The sequence below is a fragment of the Podarcis raffonei genome, chromosome 17 (assembly GCF_027172205.1).
Source record: "Podarcis raffonei isolate rPodRaf1 chromosome 17, rPodRaf1.pri, whole genome shotgun sequence".
NCBI classification, from domain to species: domain Eukaryota; kingdom Metazoa; phylum Chordata; class Lepidosauria; order Squamata; family Lacertidae; genus Podarcis; species Podarcis raffonei.
The window spans coordinates 3,612,686-3,637,525 of NC_070618.1; positions in this window are offsets into that span (position 1 = coordinate 3,612,686).

Genomic DNA, 24,840 nt, shown 5'->3' on the forward strand with positions numbered 1-24,840 from the left:
AAAAATACAATAATAGTTTTGACTCCGTGCTAGCATTCGAGTGATAAAGGAACTAAAAGGAGGTGGACAACAATTAAGGATTTATTATGTTTTCAGAATGTATTGGAAAAATTATATAGAAAGGTTTATTGTTTTGTGTACATTCAAATGTAAGATATAAGATATATATGCAAAGGGACTTGACAGGAAGTCAAAGTTGAAGAAAAGATTTTGGAAGATAAAAGGGGAAAAATATTTACTTCCATTATTATCATTTTGTGTGCGGATGTGGGTGTGTGGGTGTCTGCATATATATGTGTTTTTGTATGCAATGTTTGGGAGGAAATAAGATGCTAAATAACAAATAACAAACTAAATATTGATGTATGTACTTTTTATTTATTAATTATATTTAGGGGTAGTATGGCTGTATTGTTTTTTGTAACATAAAATCATTCAATAAAAATTACAGCAGGCGATGCAGGTTTCTGGAAATTAGCTAAGGCAATGAATTATGGCCATTTAGCAACCCAAAACTAGACTTTCTTCCCACTCCACAAGGCAGTTTCCATGACCTGTGTGTCTGTCTGAAGGCTTCATAGAATTGTAGAGTTGGAAGGGACACCAAGGGTCATCTAGCTCAACCCCCTGTAAGGCAGGAATCTCAATTAGATTATATATGTTGGATTGCCACCCAACTTCTCCTTAAACACCTCCAAGGAAGGAGAGTCCACCACCAGTGGGAGACTGTTTCACTGTTGAACAGCTCATACCATCAGAAAGTTCTTCCTGAATATTCAGCCAGAAAACTTCTTATAACTTGAAGCCATTGGTTCCAGTCCTACCCTCCGGAGCAGGAGAAAACAAGCTTCCTCCATCTTCCATGTGACAGTCCTTTATACATTTGAATATTGCTATCATATCTCCTCTTAGTCTCCTCTTATCCCTCAACAGTCCTCATTAGATTCTTGGTCACCTTCCTCTGCACACATTTCAGTTTGTCAATACAGTCATACTTCTAGTTGCGTTCGCTTCATGTTGCGGATTTTTGGGTTGCAAACGCGGCAAATCCGGAAGTGTATAGAAGCACCGCTCTAGTTGCAGACTTTTCAGGGTGCGAACGGCACCCCAGAACGGATTGTGTCTGCAAATAGAGGAACCACTGTATCCTTCTTAAATGGTGGCATCCAGAACTGTTGTTGTTTAGTCGTTTAGTCGTGTCCGACTCTTCGTGGCCCCCTGGACCAGAGCACGCCAGGCACTCCTGTCTTCCACTGCCTCCCGCAGTTTGGTCAAACTCATGCTGGTAGCTTCGAGAACACTGTCCCACCATCTCGTCCTCTGCCGTCCCCTTCTCCTTGTGCCCTCCATCTTTCCCAACATCAGGGTCTTTTCCAGGGAGTCTTCTCTTCTCATGGGGTGGCCAAAGTCTTGGAGCCTCAGCTTCAGGATCTTTCCTTCTAGTGAGCACTCAGGGCTGATTTCCTTCAGAATGGAGAGGTTTGATCTTCTTGCAGTCCATGGGACTCTCAAGAGTCTCCTCCAGCACCATAATTCAAAAGCATCAATTCTTTGGTGATCAGCCTTCTTTATGGTCCAGCTCTCACTTCCATACATAACTACTGGGAAAACCATGGCTTTTACTATACGGACCTTTGTTGGTAAGGTGATGTCTCTGCTTTTTAAGAAGGATACCACTGTGTCTGTCTTAAATGGTGGCATCCAGAACTAGAAACAGTATTTTCCAGGTGTGGTCTGACCAAGGCTTTTACTTCCCTTGACTTCTAGACTTCTGTTGATGCAGTCTAGAATAGCATTAGCTTTCTTTTACTTCTGCTGTATCAAACTGCTGATTCATGTTAACCTTGTGGTCTACTAGATCCTAGATCCTTTTCATGTGTACTACTGGCAAGCCAGGTGTCCCCCATCTTATATTGGTGCAGCTGGTTCTTCCTGCTTAAGTGTAGAACAACAACAACAACAATTTTATTATTTGTACCTTATTCGTTTTATTATTTGATCCTTATTCATTTATTTACTTTACCTCATGCACACACACCCTTTACCTTTCCCCTTTCTCTCTGAATGTTTGTATGGAGAGAAACAGTCAGGTTGTGCATCCATAGCCTTGACAACAGGAGAAATGACGACTGGGAGGCTCCCTTTCCATGGAGGCGGAGATTGCAGTTATAACAAAGGAGGCATTTTTCCATCTCCGCCAAGCTAAGCAGTTGGCTCCTTACCTCTCTCGCCCTGACCTAGCCACTGTGATCCACGCGACGGTCACCTCCAGACTGGATTATTGTAAGTCGCTCTATGTGGGGCTGCCCTTGAGACTGACCCAGAAACTCCAGCGGGTGCAGAATGCTGCAGCGAGACTCCTTACGGGGTCTTCGCTGCGAGATCACATTCACCCGGTGCTATACCAGCTGCACTGGATCCCGGTGGAGTACAGGATCAGGTTTAAGGTGCTGGTTTTAACCTTTAAAGCCCTATACGGCCTAGGACCCTTGTACCTACGGGACCGCCTCTCCTGGTATGCCCCACAGAGAAACTTACGGTCTTCAAATAAAAACATCTTGAAGGTCCCAGGCCACAGAGAAGTTAGGCTGGCCTCAACTAGAGCCAGGGCTTTTTCGGCTGTGGCTCCGATCTGGTGGAACACTCTGTCACAAGAGACCAGGGCCCTGCGGGACTTGACATCTTTCCGCAGGGCCTGCAAGACAGAGCTGTTCCACCAGGCCTTTGGCCAGGGCACAGCCTGACTCCCTCCCTCGGCAATCTTCGCGGAGCTCTGGCCCAATGGTTGCCAGTGGCTTGAATTAATTAATTTTATAATGAATGATTTTAGAGTGTTGTTTATGCTGTACTTTTGTACTGTTTTATTGTTGTTAGCCGCCCTGAGCCCGGCTTCGGCTGGGGAGGGCGGGATATAAATAAAATTTATTATTATTATTATTATTATTATTATTATTATTATTATTATGGGAGAGAAAAAACGCCAAGGTGCATCTGTAGCAGCAGAACTAGATGCCTTCATCTGCGCTGGCTGCAACAAAACATGTCTATCCCATATTAGTCTCTACAGCCACAGCAGGCACTGCAACCATCCAATAGTTAGACCTCATGCCCAAAGGCACACTCTGCCATTGTCTTCCGAGACAGACGGATATCAACTCAACTGTATGTCTGTGTTTAAAATTGGACAAAATCTGACAAAAGTATGGTGTGTGTTTTATAGTAAAAAGAGGCTGTCCCCTCTCTCTGTATATGAAGATGGGCCACTGTGCAATTGTCATTGAAAAGGGGGCGTGATAGTTTCACACAAAAACTGTGTTCAGCTGAGGGACCCTTCAAAAGACCATGAGAGGCTCTGATTTTTCATTGCTGTTGGCTGGAAAGAGGCTCTTTCCAGTATGAGGAACAGTAAGACACCATCCGATATTGTCTGTCTGTCTGTCTGTCTGTCTGTCTGTCCATCTGTCTGTTGCAACAAGCAACAGACCCACCAATTGTAGAATGATATTTCCAGAGAAACTTCCTTGGCCCCTACTTTGTCATATTTTCAGCAACGAATACACTTTTAGTCTCCTGGCCAATTGAAGAACATCAACGGTTTGGCTTTTGGTGACTGTTTTTGTGTTCATTCTGGAGTTAGTAGTGGAATTCTTTTTAAGGAAAACTTTTAGTATTTCCATGTCTTTTTTTGTGCTAATGAACTTGCCACTGTGCATTGTATTTTTGTATTTTATTGTCCTGTAAATTGCTTCAGGACTCCTTTTGGGTGTATGTAGCAATATGAAAATGTAATAAACTAAACTGAACTATTGATCTATTATCAACACTTCCAGCCTAAGGCTGCAGTCCAAACTGCAATTACCCGGGAGTAAACACCACTCGAAGCTACGAACATGAGTTTGACCAAATTGCGGGAGGCAGTGGAAGACAGGAGTGCCTGGTGTGCTCTGGTCCAGGGGGTCACGAAGAATCGGACACGACTAAACGACTAAACGACAACAACAAAACGCCACTAGATTCAATAGTGCTTACTTCTGGAGTGTGTAATCACACCATGTATTTAATAGGTGTCCACCCTGCCCTGAAAGAATGGATGGAACTGTGGCTTACCCCTTGCAGAGCTACAATTCCCAGCATCCTTAAACTACACTTTCCAGGGAGTGTAAATACCCGTACTTTAAATGCATGGTGTGCATGCAGACATGGTTAGGATTGCACCACCCACCTGTCAAATTTGGTTCACTAGGAGATTAGGCCATAAAAGGTTTCCTCACCCCTGGCATCGGGTAAAGATAGCCTGCCCTGTCAATGCAAACAGAAATGAATCTGACACTAATGAAGCCATTCTGATGTTGTAAAGGTAAAGGGAAAGGGACCCCTGACCATTGGGTCCAGTCGTGACCGACTTTGGGGTTGTGGCGCTCGTCTCGCTTTATTGGCTGAGGGAGCTGGCGTACAGCTTCCGGGTCATGTGGCCAGCATGACTAAGCCACTTCTGGTGAACCAGAGCAGTGCACGGAAACGCTGTTTACCTTCCTGCCAGAGCGGTACCTATTTATCTACTTGCACTTTGACAGGCTTTCAAACTGCTAGGTTGGCAGGAGCAGGGACCGAGCAACGGGAGCTCACTCCGTCGCGAGGATTTGAACCGCCAACCTTCTGATCGGCAAGTCCTAGGCTCTGTGGTTTAACCCACAGTGCCACCCGTGTCCCACTGCTGATGTTGTAGGGGGGCATATTAGGGAGCGGAGAAATAACTGCACTCCTCTCTAGGGCAATAATGTGAACACACACACTGTGAGGTAGCACAGGCCACAGGATGGTGATTTTCTCAAGGTCATCTGTTGAATATGGTGGCTAGGCAGGGATGCAAACATGGTAGTATCACACAAAATCCAACACATTATTCACCACACAAGCCTGATTTCACAATACCCTAGTTTATGAATATTCTAGCATTAAAAATTATTTAAGAAGGATGGAATTCAAACACATGGCGACACTAAAGTTCGGTGCCCAGTCATACTGCTGAAGCCCACTATCAAACAGCTATTCACCTTGCCGAGTCATGTGTGAAGTCTTTCTCTAGGCATTTAATTAAAAAGTAGCCGAGTGTAGCCTCCTGGAAAGGTCCAGCGTTCTAAAGGTGTTTTATGTGTGGCTGTGCGACATGACTTTCCCTCCCAAGTTTCCTTTACAAAATTACTAGTTTCCTGGAGAATCCGCCGGAAGAGTCACCAAGTTATGTAAGGAGCATGAGAGAAATGTTCCATTTTAGCACAGTATGGGGCATTAGCCAGGAAGACATTAAAATGGTAGCGCTTGGAAAGCAGCGAGGGAACATTGAAATTTCCTAGACGTTCTGTAGCAGAACCATCCCTACATGCCGAAAATTCGAAAGGAAACTCTAGCGTGAGGCAGCTATGTTGGAATTCGTGAGCAAATTTGACACTGAGTTCTGAACTTAATGTATTGGGTATACGTTGCTTGCTCACTAAAGAAAGTAATTGTCCCTCCCATTTATTTGTAAGTTATTTTTTACCAACTGTTCGCCGTAAGTTGCCAGGTGATAAGTTATGACAATATAACACACCATTATGAAAACAGATAAAACAATTTAAATTACAAAAACAACAAAATTTGAATTAGGAAAACAACTAAAACAACGGAAGATGTTTCAGCCAGAACAAAATAGTCTAAATTCAGTAAAAGTGGTTCTGGCCTCACCAATGAAGTGGTTCATGCCACAATGTATTTGTTAGATTCTAAGGTGCCACTAAACCATGGGTAGGCAAACTAAGGCCCGGGGGCCGGATCTGGCCCAATTGCTTTTGATATCCAGCCCATGGACAGTTCCGGGAATCGGTGTGTTTTTACATGAATAGAATGTGTCCTTTTATTTAAAAACGCATCTCTGGGTTATTTGTGGGGCCTGCTTGGTGTTTTTATATGAGTAGAATTTGTGCTTTTATTTAAAAAGCATCTCTGGGTTATTTGTGGGGCATAGGAATTCGTTTGTTATTATTTTTCAAAATATAGTCCGGCCCCCCACCAGGTCTGAGAACAGTGGACCGGCCCCCTGCTGAAAAAGTTCGCTGACCCCTGCACTAAACTCTGCTGGTTTTGGAGAAGGAGAGGGAAGTCAATGGACAGATTATTTTGTAGCACCATAGAGAAGGGACCTCGATTCTCTTCTTATCTAGGGTTTCCCAGAATGGTTGATAATGACCCCTCCTGGGGTTGATGTGACTGTGCAGCGGGTTAATAAAACTCCAGGGGTCAGATAAGGGACATAGGAGCCAACTCCCAGAGGCTGTGGGGGCTTCGGGTTCCCCAATAAAATATTTGATGGGGCTGGGCTTCCACAAAATTGGTGGGCATTTCCATTCAAATTATGTGTGTGCTCCGTGTCATGTGATCGATTGTGCAGGGCAGGGCTTGCTTAGCTAGGCCCCCCCCAATATTTTATTCAAGTTGGCACCCCCGATGAGGGATGAAAAGAGCTCAGGGGGTGGGAAATTGCATGAGGTATCGGTGAGTCTCAGGAATAAGGGGCACAAACGCATGCAGAGTACAACTCCCTTATTTATTTATTATTTCATAAAAATTATACACTGATTGAGGGTAAAAAAACCCTTCCTTGCCAATGAGGAACCTCTGTTTTTAATAATACAATTTGACAATAAAAAAGTATTCCTGATTTCCCCCCATGTTATGATTCCCAGGAACGATGATCATTTATAAATGTTAACCATACACTGATATTTCTTTGACTTATGTCATTTACATTCCTAGGAATCTGAGTCAAACACATAAGAAAAGCCTGCTGGATCAGGCCAATAGACCAACTGGTCCAGCAGAGTGCCAACTTAAATAAAATATTGGGGGGTGGGACAGTTAACCCCTACCCCACATACCCGGTAATTGACCACATGACATGGTGCACACACATTATTTGAATGGCAATGCCCATCAACTTTGGGCGGCTCGGCCCCTTCAAATACAGTGGTACCTCGGGTTTCAGATGCTTCAGGTTACAGACTCTGCTAACCCAGAAATAGTACCTCGGGTTAAGAACTTTGCTTCAGGATGAGAACAGAAATCGCACCGTGGCGGTGTGGCAGCAGCTGGAGGCCCCATTAGCTAAAGTGGTTCCTCAGGTTAAGATCAGTTTCAGGTTAAGAACGGACCTCCAGAACGAATTAAGTTCTTAACCTGAGGTACCACTGTATTTTATTGAGGGGGCAAAGACTCCTTGGCTTCTAGGAGTTGGCTCCTATATCAGGACCATAGCTGCCAACTTACAGAATTGAAAATAAGGGACCAGCAGCCTCAAAAATAAGTGATCAGCAGCCAAAATAAGGGATTTTAGTCAACCAGCAGCCAAACGAAGCCTCAAGCGGTGGTTCCCACAGCGCAGCAACCCGGCAAAGAGGATGCAGCAAGGAAAACCACCGTCACCTCTGCGCTGGGAAGCACTGAGCAAAGGCGAGTCCCCAGGCAACACAGCCAATTTGATGCAAGCTCCACCCCCCCAGTCGTTCTTAGACTCCTTATTGGGTGAGCAAAGCAGCCAAGCAACACAGTTGGAGCCTCCCTCCTCCCTGGCTGGCAGGGAGGGAGGGAGAGGAGCTGCTTCCTCTGAAACCCGGGAAATTTAAGGGACATCATCAATAAGGGACAGCAGCAGGACACAGCGCTGGGATAAGGGACTTCCCCGCCAAATAAGGGACAGTTGACAGCTATGATCAGGACTCAAAAGTGGGCAACCACCTGCCTGAGGTAGGGCTGGGTTCTAATGAAGCCATTGAAAGGATAACATGTTGTATAGAAGATGCGAGTCCTTTTCTTCTAGATTGATGTTCCTTTTGTGAGATCGTTCATTTGTCCATACCTGTGAAATTCAAGCTTCAAAAAGGTTTGCATTTAAAGCTTTCGATGAACATCTTTTCGAATTACATTGTTAGAGGATGTTGCCACAGGAAGAGAAGGAGTGATTCTTTTCCCTCCACAAGATCTCTGTCAAGACAGTTCCTTAGTAATTCAAGCATCTCCCCAGCATCCAAAGAAATGTGGACATTTTAAAGGGGATGTACATATTCAATGTAGGAGAGGATGAGCAGGAACAGAGCAGGGAGAGAAGGCAGTTCCTCATGCCCTGTGGATTTTTATGGTGATGTTTACTAAGACCTTTCACAGGAGGAACTGGCAGGCAGGCACACAGGCACTTACAAGCACCATGCTGGTGACCCCAGATCGTTTTATGCCATCCACATTTCCCAATAAGTGTTTGGTAGCTGTTCTCCATAATAAGCTGCACATTGAAACATGGGAAACGCATTGAAGTCTTCTATTCTTCGGTGATTGTTGGAGAGGATTTCTTCTTCCAGTGTTGGAGAACATTTTGGCATAATGAGAGTCTTCATGACCTATTTTCATTGTCTGCCCATCTATCAGTTCCCACAGAAAAGAAATGTAATTCAAAAGTTAGACAGGGACACATTGATTTCAAAGAATTCCCCAAAACTAGGTGAGTATGTTTTATCAGACCAGAAGGGAGCCACTATAAGGCATACTCACATTATAGGGTATAAGAACTGCAGTTCCCAAAATGTGGAACACCCTCATTGATGGGCTGCAGCCGAGGGGAGTTGGAGTCAAAAGCATTTGGGGGCACTAAGTTGGCAAAATCTGCTTTAGGGAGTCTGACATCCATTTGTACCACTGGCACCCAAGACCAAAAAAGTAGAGATCTGCCCTAAAACTTGCTCCGACCATAACCCCTTGAAAATGGACTTGAGACTTACACCAGCTGGATCCTTCAGATGGAGAATGAATGATGCATTGTTTAGAGACCAGGAGATAGTGAAGAAGGCCCAAAAGACGATGAAAGACTACTTTGAACTAAATTTGAACACTTCGGTGGAAAAAAAAACAATCTGGGACGCAAGCAAAGCTGTTATGAGAGGGTTTCTGATACAGCAGAATTCTATTAAGAAAAAACTCTGGAACGGTAAAAAGGACAAGATCTTGGAAAGGATAAAAGACGGAGAGAAAAAGTTGAGACTAAATCCAAAATCAAAAGAAGTTTTGAGAGAAATAAAATTCCATCAAGCACAATATGCAAAACTGATAAATCAAGAAGTTGAATGGAAAATCAAACAGATGAAACAAAGATCATTTGAATCGGCAAATAAATGTGGGAAGCTGCTATCATGGCAGCTGAAAAAGAGACAAAAACTGAACTTTGTTACCAATCTAGAGGTTGAAGGAGAATGTATTCAGAAACCAGAGGAAATTAGAAAGTGTTTCCAGAGATATTTTAAAAAATTGTTTTCCCAAGGACCCCAAGTGGAGACTGAAATAAATAAATTTTTAAAAAGCTATGGCCTACAAAAACTAACACAAGACAAACAAACTGACCTGAATTATAAAATAACCCAACAGGAAATCGAAAATGCCATTCAGAACATGCAACTAGGCAAATCCCCGGGCCCAGATGGACTTACCTCCAAATACTATAAGATATTGAAGGAATACCTGACTCAGCCATTGATGGAGGTATGTAATCAAATTATGGAAGGGAAGGGGGCACCAGAATCGTGGAAAGAGGCATTCATCACTTTGATACCAAAATTGGAATCTGAAAAGACTCAACTTAAGAACTACCGTCCCATCTCACTCCTAAACGTGGATTACAAGATTTTTGCTGACATTTTGGCAAATAGATTGAAAAAAGTCTTAAATGGAGTTATTCATAAAGACCAAGCAGGCTTTCTCCCTGGCAGGCATTTGTCAGATAATACTAGGAACATTGTTGACGTTCTGGAACTTCTACAGACAAATTTGAATACAAAAGCAGTTTTGATATTTATAGACGCGGAGAAGGCCTTTGACAATATATCTTGGAAATTTATGAAGAAGAATTTGGAAGGGATGGGAGTGGGAAGGGCGTTCCAAAATGGCATAGATGCAATATATTCAGAACAAAAGGCTAAATTGATAGTAAACAATGTGGTGACAGAAGAGTTTAAAATTGAAAAAGGAACACGACAGGGGTGCCCCCTATCACCCTTGCTATTTATTTCTGTCCTTGAGGTTTTGCTAAATTTGATCAGGAAGGATCAGCAGGTGGAAGGAATACAGGTCGGAGGAAAACAATATAAACTGAAGGCCTTTGCAGATGACTTGGTTTTGACATTACAGGAGCCGGTGTCCAGCACAAAAAGAGTATTGGAATTAATTTCTGAGTTTGGTCGGGTGGCGGGATTCAAGTTAAACAAACAAAAAACTAAGGTTTTGGCAAAAAACTTGACACCTTTAGAAATAGATGGGTTTCAGAAGGAAACAGAACTAAACGTTGTTAATAAAGTGAAATACCTGGGGGTCAACTTGACTGGGAAAAATTTGAATCTGTTTAAAGATAATTATGAAAAATGTTGGTCTGAAATTAAAAAGGATCTAGAAATCTGGTCAAGATTGAAACTTTCCTTGTTGGGAAGAATTGTAGCAGTAAAGATGAATGTATTGCCAAAAATGCTGTTTCTGTTCCAGACCCTACAGATCGTGGACAGAGTGGAATGTTTTGGAAAGTGGCAGAGGGACATTATGAAGTTTGTCTGGCAGGGCAAAAAGCCCCGAATAAAATTTAAAATATTAACAGATGCAAAGGAAAGAGGGGGTTTTGCCCTGCCGGACTTAAGGTTGTATTATGAAGCTGCATCCCTCTGCTGGCTGAAGGATTGGTTTTTGCTAGAAAACACTGATGTCCTAGATCTGGAAGGGTTCAACAATGCTTTTGGGTGGCATGCATATTTGTGGTACGACAAGGTAAAGTCTCATAAGTTGTTTAAAAACCATATTGTAAGGAAATCTCTGTTTTCTGTCTGGACTAAATACAAGGACTTATTTGAAAACAAGACTCCGAGGTGGTTATCACCGATGGAGGCTAAAGCCACAAAAATACTTAATATGGGGGGTGGCTGGGCAAAATACTGTGAAATAATAGAAAGAGTGGGTGACACTTGGAGGTTGCAGAGCTTTGAAAAATTGAAAGGGAAGGTGCGAGACTGGTTTCACTATGCCCAAATTTTAGAGATCTTTAAAAAAGATAAAAAAATTGGTTTCCAGGTGGAAAAATCAAAATTAGAACTAGAATTACTTGAACCTAAGACGAAAGTGCTTTCAAGAATGTACAACTTGCTGCTTAAATGGAATACTCAAGATGAGACAGTCAAATCAGCCATGATAAAATGGGCACAAGATATTGGATACAACATTATGTTTGAGGACTGGGAAAGGTTATGGACCACCGGTATGAAATTTACGGCATGTAGTGCCTTAAAGGAAAATATTATGAAAATGATGTACAGGTGGTACATGACCCCAGTCAAACTTGCAAAGATATACCATTTGTCTGATAATAAATGTTGGAAATGTAAGGAGGCTGAAGGAACTTTTTACCACCTCTGGTGGACATGCCCGAGGGTGAAGGCCTTCTGGGAAATGATTTATAACGAGTTGAAAAAGGTATTTAAGTATACCTTTCAGAAGAAACCAGAGGCCTTCCTCTTGGGCATTGTGGGCCAGAGGATACCTAAGAAAGACAGAACCTTCTTTCTATATGCAACGACTGCAGCAAGAATTCTCATAGCTAAATACTGGAAGGCACAGGAGCTACCCACACTGGAAGAATGGCACACACAACTGATGGACTATATGCAACTAGCCGAAATGACTGGCAGAATCCGAGACCTGGGAGAAGAGGCTGCGGAAGAGGATTGGAAAAAATTTAAGGACTATTTACAAAAACATTATAAGATATATGAATGTTAAAAATTTGCTAAGGTTTGAGGTAAATATGCTTCAGTATTGAAATTCGGAGTTGATAGAAACAAAGTTAATGATTGAGAAAAGTTTTAATTTCAGAGTGAATAATTAGATGAAAATACAAAAACACAGGAAACAAGGTATTAATTTGCTGTTTATATTTATTATAAAGAATGCAGGGATGGAGGAGATGGGGAAGTCCAGTGGATGATGAAAAAAAAAAAAAAAGACTTCGAAAAATGAATTTTTTCTTGTTTAATTTCTTTTTCTTTCTGTAAAACCGCTTTTGTTGTGTTATTGATGATGGATTTAGATTCTGGAAAAAAGCAATAAAAAAATTTATAAAAAAAAAAAAAAATGACATCCATTTGTACCAGAGTGTGTGTGTGTACATGTGATGATACCCAGCTCCACCTCTCATTTCAATTGGAACCAGTGAAGGCAGAGAATGTCCTATGTGGGTGTCTGGAGGCAGTTGCGGGGTGTATGGCGGCTAACAAATTGAGATTGAATCCCGACAAGACAGAAATACTGTTTCGGGGGGACAGGGGTAGGGCAGGTGTGGTGGGTTACCTGGTAACTGTGCCCCTAAAGGACCAGGTGCACAGCCTGGGAGTCATTTTGGACTCACAGCTTCTATGGTGGCACAGGTCAATTCTGTGTCCAGGACAGCTGTCTACCAGCTCCATCTGGTATGCCGGTGGAGACCCTACTGCCTGTGCACTGTCTCGACAGAGTGGTAAATGCTCTAGTTATCTTCCGCTTGGACCACTGCAAGGCGCTCTGCGTGGGGCTATCTTTGAAGGTGACTTGGCAACTACAACTAATCCAGAATGCGACTGCCAGACTGGTGACTGGGAGTGGCCTCCAAGATCATATAGCACCGGTCTTGAAAGACCTACATTGGCTTCCAGTACATTTCCAGACACATCTCAAAGTATTGGTGCTGACCTTTAAAGCCCTAAACAGCTTTGGCCCTGCATACCTGAAGGAGAGTCTCCATCATTCAGCCTGAACACAGATCCAGCTCCGAGGGCCTTCTGCCAGTTCCCTCACTGCGAGAAGTAAAGCTACAGGAAACAAGGTAAAGGACCTTCTTGGTAGTGGCGCCCACCCTGTGGATGTCAAGGAAACAAACAACTATCTGACTTTTAGGAGACATCTGAAGGCTGCCCTGTATAGGGATTTTTTTAAACGTTTGATGTGTTTCCATTTGTTGGAAGCTGTCCAGAATAGCTGGGGCGACCCAGTCAGATGGGTGGCATATTAATATTATTATTAGTTATCTGTGTGTGTCAATGTGTGTAGACAGTGGAGGCTATTCCATTGGGGTTAGGGCTCATCATCTTTAGCGTGCCCTCAGCCAATCCACACCTGCCTGCCTTCCTACTTATAAACTGTTTGGGGCCTGGCCCTGGCTTCTTTCTTCTCTTTGTTTGTTTCACTGTTGTCAAACTCAGGTGGGAGGAGGAGGAGAACAAAACTAAAATTAGTGGGCTCTGCCTGTCATTGACTTTACTCATTGTTGGGCTCCCTGCCTCCCACACTACCAGCCCCTGCTGCACAAGAGCATAATGCTCCCCGTTGTGGATCACAGCCACCTGTCTGCTCCTGGCTCAGAGCAGAGGCAGCAGCCCCATTATAACCGCACAGAAGCCACAAGCCGCTTCTTTTGATCTGCTTGGAGAAACTGCCCCACACCAAGACCCGCCATCGCTTTCCAGAGGGATGTGCAGAGCCTCCGCTTCAATCCAATTAATTTTTGCACCCAACTAACATTTGCCCTCCCTGCAATGTGAGGGAGTGCCGCCGCCGCCGCTCAAAACTCCCGCCCTTGTTGCTCTCTCACATCCTCTTCCCCCGCTCCTCCGAGCGCCACCAGTCTGCTTCCCTGGCTGCCTTCATCTCAGGTTTTATCTCTCCATCGATCCGCTGCTCTCACATTCTCCGACACGCTTGCTGCTTTTCATTAGTCAGATAAAGCCAGGCCGCCTCAACAACCATTTCAGCCTGACTCTGCCCTTCTCTCCTGACTGGCTGCTTCCCTGCGCTCTTGGCTGCTTTCACCTGAAGCTCCTTTCTGGGCCCTGGGCACCTCTTTAGCTCCCCAAAATGGCGCAACAGATTGTTTGCTCCGGTTTAATATCGCCTGGTAGTTGGGGCCTCATAATCACTCGCACAAATAGGTGCTCTGTTCTCCCGCAGACACAGAGAGGGCGATGTGTGTTTACCGTGTTCTTAAGTACAGGGTTTTGAGACAGATACTACAATTCTAAGGTCCTGGTTCACCAGGTGGCCATTAAGCCCATGTTGGCATAACACCATCAAGCTCCTTAGGCACTCCCAGTAGGAAAGCGGAAAGAGCTAACATGCTGTCAAGGAGGGAGTGGGGGCAAGTCAGGAATAGCTCACAAGTGTCAGTGAAGTTAACCCCTTTTTCAAAGAATAATCAAAGCAGCTCAGGCCTAGTGATCACAGCAACTCTTCCCAGTATGTCTTGCCCCAATGAGCTAGTTGTGAGGACTGAAGGCCCCCTCCCCTTTCCACTGCTCTCTAAGGCTCCTCTTCACCCGGGGACCTCTTCATTCCTCTTTGTGTTCTGGGAGAACAGGGAGGAGGGGAGCTGGTCACAGCAGCAGGAGGAGACCCTTTGGCTGCTTCATCAGTCTGCCTCATCTCTGCCCCTTGGCCCCAAACCTCTGCAGCCTCCGCTTCTGCCTCTGATTCTGGACTGCTCTCTGCCCCAGACTCTTCCTGCTCACCAAACCCTGTTGCCTCTTCAGCTTCTGTTTTTCCCCCCCATATAATATTTATTGGAATTTTACAAAAACATCAGTTTACAAAATACAAAAAAGAACATATAAAAAGAACAAAAAGAAAAAGAAAACCTAAAAAAGAGAATTAAAAACAAATCCATTTTTTATAACTTTATACTCATTAACTTGTTTCCTTGACCTCCTCACACCTCCCCTTTTTGTATTCCCATTTAGATAATCAAATCAGCAAATCCTTACCCTCTTTCATTTATCTTAACTCTATATCTTAACATATTATAACTCTATATTTTCATCCATTATCAATTCATTTTTGCATATTCTTATTAACTTTGTTGCTAATACCCCCTATTCAATCCAATCATCATTTTAACATTCATTAATTTTACAATATTTCTGTAGATAGTCTTTAAATTTCTTCCAATCTTCTTCCACCAACTCTTCTCCCTGGTCTCGGATTCTGCCAGTCATTTCCGCCAATTCCATATAGTCCATCACCTTCATCTGCCACTCTTCCAGGGTGGGTAAATCTTGTGTCTTCCAATACTTTGCAATCAGTATTCTTGCTGCTGTTGTTGCGTACATAAAGAAAGTTCTGTCCTTCTTTGGCACCAATTGGCCGACTATGCCCAGGAGAAAGGCCTCTGGTTTCTTCAGGAAGCTATATTTAAATACCTTTTTCATTTCATTATAGATCATCTCCCAGAAAGCCTTAATCTTTGGGCACGTCCACCAAAGGTGAAAGAATGTACCTTCATTTTCTTTACATTTCTATAATAATAATAATAATAATAATAATAATAATAATAATAATAATAATTTATTATTTATACCCCGCCCATCTGGCTGAGTTTCCCCAGCCACTCTGGGCGGCTCCCAATCAGTGTTAAAAACAGTACAGTGTTACATATTAAAAACTTCCCTGAACAGGGCTGCCTTAAGATGTCTTCTGAATGTCATGTGATTATTTATCTCTTTGACATCTGATGGGAGGGCGTTCCACAGGGCGGGCGCCACTACCGAGAAGGCCCTCTGTCTGGTTCCCTGTAGCCTCACTTCTCGCAATGAGGGAACCGCAAGAAGGCCTTCGGTGCTGGATCTCAGTGTCCGGGCTGAACGATGGGGGTGGAGACGCTCCTTCAGGTATACAGGACCGAGGCCAACATTTATTATCAGGCAAATGATATATTTTTGCAAGCTTGACTGGTGTCGTACCACCTATATATCATTTTCATAATATTCTCTCTTAAGGCATTACATGCCGTAAATTTCATACCGGTGGTGCCTCTTCAGCTTCTGACACTGCCTCTCCCCGTCTGCCCCGTCTTCTTCCTCTGACCACTCACTGTGGTCCCACCACCATTCCCCCGGCTGTGAGCTTTCTTCCCCTGGGAGTTCCCTAGGGGTTCCCCAGCTGGTGCCTCCCACCGACTCCTCTGCATCCAGCCAGTCCATGACACAGGCAACAATGACGGCCATTTCCACAGCCCTCCCACCACCAACTCGCTTGCCAATTATAATGTCACAGTTGTGGATGCTGCAGCAGACTCCTCGCAGAAAAGCTATCAATTAACACTGAGCAATGTCTGGAACAGCTTGATGACATTGTGGAACCCATTTCTCACTTGCCCTCCCCCCCCCCCACAGAGCAGAGTACAAGCACTATCCCAGAGACATACGCCGACATCACCTTCACCAGAGCTTCCCATGGCCCAGTGATCTGGAAGATTGCATGTACAACCCAGAGGCTTCGTAATAAGACAGCTTGAGTTCTGCTGGGGTGCCAATGTTTCCATATACACAATGCTCATAACCTTTAGCATGTCCATTTTGTCGACTGCATAAAGACAGCAAAATTTTGAGTCACACCACTTTGCTGTAACTAGGCCCTCCAGATGTTAATTTCATGGCACTTGCCTGATGTTTTGCACTCATTATGCTATCAGGATAGTCATACACAATCCCATTTTCAATATTATTCTCACCTGCAAAAGTTTTGTGGCTGCCGAGACCACATAATACCAGTCCTGAAAGACCTACATTGGCGTCCAGTACGTTTTCGAGCACAAAGTGTTGGTGCTGACCTTTAAAGCCCTAAATGGCTTTGGCCTAGTATACCTAAAGGAGCGTCTTCACCCCCTTCGTTCAGCCCGGACACTGAGGTCCAGCTCCAAGGGCGGTTCCCTTTTGGTAGTTCCCTTACTGTGAGAAGTGAAACTTCAGGGAACCAGGCAGAGGGCCTTCTCGGTAGTGGCACCCGCCCTGTGGAATGCCCTCCCATCAGATGTCAAGGAAATAAACAACTGACTTTTAAAAGACATCTGAAGGCAGCCCTGTTTAGGGAAGTTGTTAATGTTTGATGTTTCGTTGTTTTTATTATTATTATTATTCATTTTCTGTTGGGAGCCGCCCATACCTTTTCATGCCACAAATTGTTGGGGCTTCTTGTTGTTTTGTCCTGCTTTTGTTGCTCTCTAGCCCCTCCCAACAGCAATAACGTGGTAGCATTAGGGATACATTGCATAATGACTAATAAAGCAGAACAAATCCCATGCTAGTGCACTGTTGTTATGTGAAAAACATTTTGCAGAATATACCTGCAACAAAACACAAGAAAAAATTGTGGGTAGCTGGCGGTCCTAACCAGGGAGTTAGCTTACCAGACCTTCAAAGTGTCCCTATTTTCCAGGGATTTACAGAAGCCACCCCAGTTTCTGATTTGATTCCGGAATGTCCCACTTTTCCTTAAGACGTCTCTATTTTCATCAGAGAAATGTTGGAGGGTATGGAGTTATGCGACCCCCAAGCCAAGGAGATAAGTAACTATATAACCTTTAGAAGACACCTGAAGGCAGTCTATAGGCAAGTTTCTCAATGTTTAACACTTCATTATGTTTTTATAAACCTTATCATTTCCCAGAATGCTTTTAGAACCTTACAGGTCCACCACATATGATAGAAGGTGCCTTCCTTTTGCTTACATTTCCAGCAAATATTTGCACTTGTCTTATACATTTTTGCAAGCTTAAAAAGGTAAAGGGACCCCTGACCATTAGGTCCAGTCATGACCGACTCTGGGATTGTGGCACGTATCTCACTTTATTGGCCGAGGGAGCCGGCGTACAGCTTCCGGGTCTTGTGGCCAGCATGACTAAGCCGCTTCGGGCAAACCAGAGCAGCGCACGGAAACGCCGTTTACCTTCCCGCTGGAGTGGTACCTATTTATCTATTTGCACTTTGATATGCTAGGTTGGCAGGAGCAGGGACCAAGCAACAGGAGCTCACCCCGTTGCAGGGATCGAACCGCCGACCTTCTGATCAGCAAGTCCTAGACTCTGGTTTAACCCACAGCGCCACCCGCGTCCCTTTTGCAAGCTTACTCGGAGTCAAATACCACCGGTACATCATTTTCATATAATTTTCTTTCAGCGTACAACATGCTGAGAATTTCACCACCGCCCAAGCCTCCCTTACCTGGATTGTGCAGCAGTGCCTGGCAGCAACAATGGCAGATTCTGATGAGATCTTGTGATATCTCACTGAGCTCTTGCAAGATCTTACAGAGCTCATGAGATCTTGTGAGATTTCAGGAAGATCTCACAAGATCTTGCTAGCCTAATACTGCTATTAAACCAACTAGATTTAGTAGGATTATGCATAGGGTTTCCATGTTGGGTTGCAGCTAGCACTGTCGGCGGGTTAAGGTCCTGGCACTTACATGACCTCCCACTACTGACATTGCTGGTGCTGGCAGGGTTGAGTAAGGTTGGCACAGTGCAAACACACCGGTGCAGCCAAACTGGTGCTCATGCCAGCGTGTTCACACCACATCAACCTCACCTCCTTCCTCCTCTACCTTCTTGTAAGCCACAGTGATGTCAGCGTTGGGAGATATGCTAAGTGCCTCCCCTGACCAAATGCCACTGATTGTGGGTAGCCTATAATTTTAAAAGATTCCACCTTCTGCCCAAGTAGTGTTTTCAAGCGGCCGTTGTAGCTATGCTTTTAACAGCAGCTTGACATGCAGACATAGGGTGATATTCAATTAAATAATTGCATGAGTGGACCACAATGGGACTTTCCTCCCTCTCTTCCCCCTGTGATCCCCCTAAATCCTTTGTACAGGTTCCCCCAAACCCAGATTCAGGGACAGTGCAGGGTTGTACTTGCACTTGTCCTCCGCTCTTCCTCAGTAGCATGTTGGACGCCTTCAGACCTCAGGGGCTCATCTTCCAGCATCATAACTTTTATATGCCTGTTGTCTTTGTCCATGGAGTTTTCTTGGCAGGGATACTGGAGTGGCTTGCCGGTTCCTGCTCCAGGTGGATCACGTTTGGTCAAAACTCTCCACTATGACCTGTCCATCTTGGGTGCCCTGCACGGCATAGCTCATAGCTTCTCTGAGTTATTCAAGCCCCTTCGCCACGGCAAGGCAGTGATCCATGAAGGGGAATAATGGAATAGGACATCCCTATTTTCATTGAAGAAATGTTGGAGGGTATGCAGTCAGATTCCAATAATCAAAATGTGATTTGGCTAGGAGAAAAACCCTTGTTGAGAGGAGAGGCAAGGGGAAGGAATCCCTGCACTTGACTCTCCTGCCCTCTTCTCTCCTTAAATGTCACTGCCATCTTCCCACTTGAAAAATGATTGTAGCAAAAATCTGTGTTTAAACAAACATCTAATTTGGACCCCAGGGTGAAGGCAGACTTTGCCTTTGTGTTCATTGTTTGCAACTGTGTTTTCTCTTCACCCACATATGCATCTAGCATGGCAACTCAAAACACTGAGTCAGTGTGCACTTCCAGACTGTCTCTATTTTTGGTCAGGATTCAGTCACATGCCAGCAAATTTGGGCTATGCAATTAAAATGGATTTGAAGCTCACGAGCAACACTTCCTCAAAAAACCAGACTTTTTGCAACAAGGAAAGTGACAGTGAAATGCACTGGAAAGTGTAGGGTGATATTTTCTTGACACAACATCATCTAACCTCCCAGAAAGCAAACCAGAACAAGGGCTCCTTAAATAACCACAGCACAAGGTTTGGGCAAACAAAGCAGGACGAAGGCTCAGTGAACATGTCATTTGCTGCAATTTCTTTCTAGCTTTCTGACTCTTGCTACGCCCACTGCGATGCCCACCAGTTTGGGGGTGGGGAATAGAATGTGGAGGTAGGGAGGGATACTTTGGTGATGACATCAATGCTAGGAAACAGATTCCCACTGCAATTTTTTCAGTTCAACTTGAAACATACTGTAAATGTTGTTGTTGTTTAGTCGTTTGGTCAAATTCATGCTGTTTAGTCGTTTGGTCAAACTCATGCTGGTAGCTTCGAGAACACTGTCCCACCATCTCGTCCTCTGTCGTCCCCTTCTCCTTGTGCCCTCCATCTTTCCCAACATCAGGGTCTTTCCCAGGGAGTCTTCTCTTCTCATGTGGTGGCCAAAGTATTGGAGCCTCAGCTTCAGGATCTGTCCTTCCAGGGCTGATTTCCTTCAGAATGGATAGGTTTGATCTTCTTGCAGTCCATGGGACTCTCCAGAGTCTCCTCCAGCACCAGAATTCAAAAGCATCAATTCTTCGGCGATCAGCCTTCTTTATGGTCCAGCTCTCACTTCCATACATCACCACTGGGAAAACCATAGCCTTAACTATATGGACCTTTGTTGGCAAGGTGATGTCTCTGCCTTTTAAGATGCTGTCTAGGTTTGTCATTGCTTTTCTCCCAAGAAGCAGGCTGTTATGTACTGAAGTTCTCACCCTGGGCCAGCAGGGGGATACTGTAGATAGTTATGCAAATGAAGGATCGAAAGTGACGTTCAGTGATTGGATAGTTTTAGAAAATGGCAACAGTTACATTGTTCTGGAGCTCTATATAAGGAGGTTGACTAAGCTCCTCAGCTCAGTTCTGTTCCAGCTTACAAATAAAGAGCTGCTTGGAAGAATCGCTGTGTCGTCTGATATGTTCGCCCACAACTTAACACAGGCGTCTTTTAATTTCGTGGCTGCTGTCACCATCTGCAGTGATCAGGGAGCCCAAGAAAGTAAAATCTCTCACTGCCTCCGTTTTTAAATGCAGAGAAGCAATTTCCCCTGCCCCAGGACAAAAGATATGCACATGTACATTGTAGGGAGGTATAAGACAGCCAAACAACTTGGGCCCCTCTTAAAACTGGGAGTAACGTGGGCAGTAGAATGGAGAGAGCAAAAGTGTCAATGCAGCAGGAAGAAGAAGAGTTTGGACTTGATATCCCGCCTTTCACTCCCCTTAAGGAGTCTCAAAGCGGCTAACAATCTTCTTTCCCTTCCTCCCCCACAACAAACACTCTGTGAGATGAGTGAGGCTAAGAAACTTCAGAGAAGCATGACTAGCCCAAGGTCACCCAGCAGCTGCATGTGGAGGAGTGGGGAAGCGAACCCGGTTCCCCAGATTACGAGTCCACCACTCTTAGCCACTACACCACGGTGGAGCACTGAGGAAGCACCGAACAACTGACACAGCAGGATAGTGTGCGGATGGCTCAAGATACACCCACGTCAAATGTCTTTTTAATGCATCGGCAACGTGCTGCTTCATACATTAGCAGTGAAACAACAGGCTGGAATGGGCCCAAAGTCTCCCCTGGAGTAGGTGTAAGTGTGAGAAGCATGTTGATTCGTATAGATCATCCCTGATCCATGACACAACATCGTGTGTTTATCTAATCTCTCACCTTCCGACATAATTTCACACATAACCGAGCAGCAAACTCAGGGCTGCCACCAAGTGTGTACTCCACAAAGACCCAGAGCCAAGCACCATTCTGACATGATAAATGTGTTTTCATTTGTCTAAAATCTAACACCACTTTGTCATATTTACCTTTTTAGAACTCACTTTTTTAAAAATAATAATTTTTAAAAACCTACTTGCACATCTAAAAACAACTTGTTTCCCTCATGCTAACATCTCTACTGCCCTTCTGCATAATTTTCAGAAGTATTTTGCTTCCTCTCTCACCATTCACCCCAATTTCCAGGATCCTTCTCCTTTGCCTCTCAGAAGGCTTCTCTGCCTTCGCATCGTCTGGATATTTGCTCTTTTATTGACCTTTCCTTTGGCTGGATTTTCGAATTCGCTCTGTGCTCTTCCAGAGGATAATAAGCACACACACTCTGAATTTGGAAAGAATTGGAGATGCCTGAATAACTGAAGACGCCTCCAAGAAAGAAGTTGAACTCCTGGAAGAAGACGGACAGGCTTTTGCCCTGACATGCATAGAAGAATATCTATAAAGTTGTGCATTTTAGAAGTGGTGATGGCCCTTGGCGAATCAGCAGAACAGAGAAGAGAGGGCTGCATTTCCTTTGAAACTGCCTACGGAAAGAGCCAAGCACAATATGGATTAGCAGGGCGTGATTTGTCAATACGGTTTCTATGTGTCCTAAGAGAGCTTCAGATGAAAGAGCTGGAAAAAGGCAGAGGAGCCGAGATAATCCACAACATCAAAACTCTTTGTGTTTGTGAAGCCAAAGGGCTCAAACATACATGCAAACATGCCTCACATAAAACAGGAGTGCTGCCCGTTACAGGCTGACAACAGCTATACACTCAAGAGACATGAAATGGCTTCCATTATCTTAAAGCCAGACTTCTCAGAAAGCTGACTGTACAGCCTTTGCCCTACCTACTGCCCTGGCTTTGAGGAATTTGGCTCTGCAGTTGTCAGAATGTACTATGAATATAGTTTTGAAAGTGTGTAAATGAAACTTGTAGAAAATAGTGCCAGAGTTGAGGGTTGGGGAAAGTGGTATCTCAGCATTCACGTTGCAGGCACTATCTGGGTAAAGACAGTGCCTGTGTGATAGAGAGACAGTGTGGTACAGTGGTTAAAGTTTTGGACTAGAACTGGGGAGATCCGGGTTCAAATCCCCACTCAGCCATGAAGCTTGGGCCAGTCACTGTTCCTCAGCCTAAGCTACGTCACAGGGATGTAGTGAGGAGAGCTCTGTGTGCCTCTGAGCTCCTTGGAGGAAATGGGGGATATAAATCTAATAATAATAATAATGTAAACTCATCTGGCTAAAGCATCGCATTTTCTGCAGCAGCAGGGACTCCAGCCCTTGTTAGGGAAAATGGCGGAAGGCCACTGAAACCAGCTGACATAAAAACACGTTGAGCTGTAGCCAAAATGGTTTTCGTCTGTTGTTGCTGCAATGAAATCTAAAACAATTTAGCTGTTTTTATTGCATATTTCATTTGTTGTTATCTTTTAAGAGGCCCAGGGCTTTTGCCAGGGGGGAAAAAACTCAGGGAATAGGCCCACAACACAAATTAGTATAAACTTTCCCTATGCTAATTTACATGCATATATGCAGATTTAGGCACCTGAGGAAATTAAGATGGTTTGTGGTCCCAATGGCTTTGCTGCATACCATGTAAGCAAAAGTATTAACAAATGGTTTCAAGTAGGGGGGGAGGGACAGGGGAGCCAGTACTCAGAGCAAGAGGGTCAGCCACCTGCGGAGCTCCTCCTTGTTATGGCCATTAGATATCTCAGCTACACGGGGCACACATTACATAACCCTCTAATTCTTCCAGAAGCTGCTTCAATGTACACAACGCCAAGAGACAGAAGCACTTTACTCAACTGATGACTTGCCAAGCCCTTATTCTGCCCCAATTACTTATTAGGTTTTTTACATGTGATGCAAAAGGGAGCAAAAAAAAGGGGGGGGGAGGATCCCAAGTGGCCTAAACTGGCAGTTATTTCACTTACGCAGTTTCCTGAAGTGTAACAAATTCTGTAACATAACAGCTGTGGCCTGGTGATGATGAGTAAAAGGTAATTAGCTCCCCATCTATTTCTGCTTCCATCTTCTGTTCTAGCTATAAGTTCTGCAAAGTGGCTGGTCTGCCTGCCTGTCCTCTATGCGTTCAGAAACCTCTGGAGATATCATTGCCCAGTTGGATGAGGCGGCTCCTGAGGTGGACGAGTTGGCTCTTGTCTATGTTTGGATACCGTCGGTGCCATTTTGAATTGAGATGGCAGACAGAAACGCTCCAACATGTGCCGATTCAGACACCTCCAGAAATGCTGTTTCCCAGTTTGGCATGTTGGATCCCAAGGTCAAGGAGCAGGTTTCGGTTTAACACTGGAAACAGTTTGATGCCATTTTTGAATCGCCTTTGGCTTGCATGGGGAGTGGGTGGCGCTGTGGGTTAAACCACAGAGCCTAGGGCTTGCCGATCAGAAGGTCGGCGGTTCGAATCCCCGCAATGGGGTGAGCTCCCATTGTTCGGTCCCTGCTCCTGCCAACCTAGCAGTTTGAAAGGACGTCAAAGTGCAAGTAGATTAATAGGTACCACTCCGGCGGGAAGGTAAACGGCATTTCCGTGCGCTGCTCTGGTTCGCCAGAAGCAGCTTAGTCATGCTGGCCACATGACCCAGAAGCTGTGCGCCGGCTCCCTCGGCCAATAAAGTGAGATGAGCGTTGCAACCTCAGAGTCGTCTGCGACTGGACCTAATGGTCAGGGGTCCCTTTACCTTTACCCTTGGCTGATGCAGGAGGCGGTTGGGGTGGCAAGTGAGGTGGGTCTGACTCAGACGCCCACTTCCACACTGCAGAGGTGGCACTGGTGGCACCTGAGGATGGGAGGTGGTGTCATCATTGGTGGTGGTTGTGGGGTGAATACATCTGGGGCGTGAACTGCACCTAGCAGGGGCACACTGGGGAAAATAACACAAAGTGAGGGATGGCAGAGAGGGAGGGCAAGCAGGCCTGCCAGGGCAGCCACACATGTGCAGTGGCAGGGTGTAGGAGCCACCCACCCAGGGTGCAATCCTGCAAGGTGCAGGGATGTACTTCACCAGTGCAGGGAATGGAGTAGGAAGCCGCCCCCAGATTAAACATTATTTCTGCCCCTGAATTGGTTAGGACCCAGATCAGGGTCGGGCAGGGGAGCTGCGCATAACCCTAGAAACCAGCAAATTACACTCCCCATTAATAAATCTCAATATCTGGGGAAGGGGGGAGCTTTCCTTAGAATTCCCAAGCAACGCCAGGTCTTTCCAGCTAATTCAGAAATAAACGCCGGCTGAAGCTGAAGAGGTTAACACATCAGCAATGCTGCACACCTGCCTGGGAGTAAGCTCCACAATGACCCAGGCTGGCCCAAGACATTTTGCCGCCTGAAGCAAAGGACACAATGGTGCCCCCTCCCTTCCACCTCTGTTTCAAATGCAGAAGCCACGTGG